General features: G+C 49.3%; 1 protein-coding gene across 1 annotated transcript in view; it reads left to right on the top strand.

The window, feature by feature from the left end:
* Positions 1-428, top strand: part of GRM8 (glutamate metabotropic receptor 8) — a 314925-nt gene that overhangs the window by 943 nt on the left and 313554 nt on the right. The window lies entirely within an intron of this gene.

Raw genomic sequence — 428 nt, 5'->3', positions numbered from 1 at the left:
TGTTGGCAGGTTGATGTATGACACGGTTAAAAAACCCAAACCAAACAAGCCAAGCAACAGCAATAAAAACCAGATAAATAAGAAAATGAAACGCAAAAACCTAATAACACAACTCAAGTAGTAAAAATCAATCAGTGACCCAAAGTGTATGGAAATCCGGCGTTGGCGTTTTGGAGTTTGCAAGCTTCGGACCTCTGGGACCAGGGATTCATTAAAAGAGACTTAGGTTTGCATCGAGGGGGGAGCAGAAGCTCATTAAAGCTGACTAGTTGATGCAAGGAGAGGAAGGAATCACTGGTGGCTGGAAATAAAAGGCGACGCTTGTTTTTGCATCGCCGCTGACGGAGGTGCAGCGCTCCCGGCCGGGGACCAGAGCTCGGAGGGGACCGGCGGAGCCCTGGCTCCAGCCGGGAAATCCTATGTGCCCT

This window comes from Geospiza fortis, unplaced genomic scaffold (genome assembly GCF_000277835.1).
Source record: "Geospiza fortis unplaced genomic scaffold, GeoFor_1.0 scaffold195, whole genome shotgun sequence".
Classification (NCBI taxonomy): domain Eukaryota; kingdom Metazoa; phylum Chordata; class Aves; order Passeriformes; family Thraupidae; genus Geospiza; species Geospiza fortis.
The sequence above is the reverse complement of the archived record's forward strand: the minus strand, read 5'-3'. Positions and strand labels throughout refer to the sequence as shown.